Here is a 2,500-nt window from a genome sequence, read left to right on the forward strand (position 1 = left end):
GTGCGCGGTGCTTCGGATCGGTAGGCCCGTCGTCTGGGTCCCTTACGAAGCTTTGCGCGACCGCTCCTTTGTCGCCGGTCCCCTGTTAGGGCTGACCGAGCCCTCCGTTCGCCCCCTGGCCCGTCGCATGGGCCCCCGGCGCCTCCGCGGCGCCCCACCGAAAACTGTCACGACGCGCATCCAGCGCCGACGAGGTCGCAGGTTACGTGCGGCAGCCGGGGGGTTAGGCCGAGCGGCGGCGGGCCCGCCCACGGACGGGCGCGGGGAGGAGCGCAGCCGGCACGCGGCGCGGAGCGGCGGCGGCATGCCGCCGGGCGGCCGTCGGCTCAACCGTGCCCGAGTCCCGCGGGCACCGCGTCGCCCGGCCGGCGCGAGCGGCGGCGGGCCCGCCCGCGGACGGGCGCGGGGAGGAGCGCAGCCGGCACGCGGCGCGGAGCGGCGGCGGCATGCCGCCGGGCGGCCGACGGCTCAACCATGCCCGAGTCCCGCGGGCACCGCGTCGCCCGGCCGGCGCGAGCGGCGGCGGGCCCGCCCGCGGACGGGCGCGGGGAGGAGCGCAGCCGGCACGCGGCGCGGAGCGGCGGCGGCATGCCGCCGGGCGGCCGACGGCTCAACCATGCCCGAGTCCCGCGGGCACCGCGTCGCCCGGCCGGCGCGAGCGCACGAGGGCGGGAGGCAACCGGGCGGCGCCTGCGGAACCGGATGCGACGGCCGGCGCGGCACGGCCCCGACGGGTCCGCACCGAAGACCAGCGCGGTGCGGATCGACCGCTGATGAGGTCAGAGGTTACGTGCGGCAGCCGGCCGGCTGGCCCGAGCGGCGGCCGGCACGCGACGGGGATCGAGCGGCCCCGACGGCTTGCAGCCGGGCGGCCGACGGCTAGGCCGTACCGGAGTCCCGCGGTCGTTCGGGCGAAGGGGCGCATGCTGCGGGAAAGGCCTGCGGCGGCGAACCGTCCGCCCGGCCGGCCAAGCCTTCCGCGGCGGCGCGCACGTGGCGGCGCGGCCGAGATGACCGAGCGAAGCCCCGGCGATGGGCGGCGCGCACGTGTCCGTGCGGCCGAGATGACCGAGCGAAGCCCGGGCGGCGCCCGCCGTGCGCCCTGCCGGATCGCGCCTTCCGCCGGCGCGCAACGCCGGTCCCGCGTTCCGGCCGCGGGAGAGGCCTGCGTCGGCGAACCGTCCGCCCCGCCGGCCGAACCTTCCGCGGCTGCGCGCACGTGTCCGTGCGGCCGAGATGACCGAGCGAAGCCCCGGCGACGGGCGGCGCCCGCCGTGCGCCCCGGCGGATTGCGCGGCCCGCCGGCGCGCAACGCCGGGCCCACGTTCCGGCTGCGGGAAAGGCCTGCGGCGGCGAACCGTCCGCCCCGCCGGCCGAACCTTGCGCGGCGGCGCTTACGTGTCCGTGCGGCAGAGATGACCGAGCAAGCTCCGGCGATGGGCGGCGCCCTCCGTGCGCCCCGCCGGATCGCCTGCGAGCGGCGAGCGTCCGGGCGGGCCCCTTTCGCAACTTCCCTCGGTACTCTAAACACCCCTTGCCTCTCGGTCTTCCCCCCGACCCTCTCGGTATTTGCTCGGATATGTGCATGCATCGTCCCTCGTCGCCTTCGGTTATCCTCCCCGGGGTGGGCTTTGCGCCGACGCGCCAACGGGGTGGTAGGGGGGCTGCAGCCGCGGCCGCCGCGTTTCGCCCTCCGCGCGTGCGCCGCCGGATCCGAGTGGAGGTCGCGGGCGACTCGTCGATGCTTGTACTAGGGGCGCATGCCGGCAGCCCCCCGCGGGGTGCGGGACCCCCGATCGGCGTGCGAGGGACGGGCGTCCGGGCGGGCCCCGTTTCCAACTTCCCTCGGAACATTAAAACCCCCCGACCCCCTCGGTCTTCGCTCCGGCCCTATCGCTATTGCTCGGATATGTGCATCCACCGTCCCTCGTTGCCTTCGGTTATCTACCCCAGGGTGGGCCTTGCGCCGATGCCCCGATGGGGTGGCAGGGGTGGGGCTGCCGCGGCCGGCGCGTTTCGGCATCCGCGCTTGGGGGCTCGGACCCGAGTGGAGGTCGCGGGCGGCTCGTCGATGCCTGCACCGGGAGCGCATGCCGGCAGCCCCCCGCGGGGCGCCGGACCCCCGATCGGCGTGCGATGGACGGGGGGAGGGGCGGGCCCGGTTTGCAAATTCCCTCGGTACTTTAAAATCTCACGGCCCTGTCGGTGCTCCCTCCGGCCCTATCGCCACTGCTCGGATATGTGCATCCACCGTCCCTCGTTGCCTTCGGTTATCTACCCCGCGGTGGGCTTTGCGCCGATGCCCCGATGGGGTGGCAGGGGGGCACGCTCTAGGCCGTGCCACGGGGCGCGGGCGCCGGCGCCGTACGTCCCTCGCGGCGGCCGTGAGCGGCACCTCGGCTTGCTCGGTCTGTCCTCCCGGGACGCGCGACCCGTGCGACCGGGACGCGCATCCCGTGCGACCGGGACGCGTGTCCGGGCCGTTCCCGTTTGCAACGCT

This window comes from Phoenix dactylifera, chromosome 10, assembly GCF_051530095.1.
Source record: "Phoenix dactylifera cultivar Ajwa chromosome 10, Ajwa_hap1_PhDact_Kaust_v1.1, whole genome shotgun sequence".
NCBI lineage: Eukaryota > Viridiplantae > Streptophyta > Magnoliopsida > Arecales > Arecaceae > Phoenix > Phoenix dactylifera.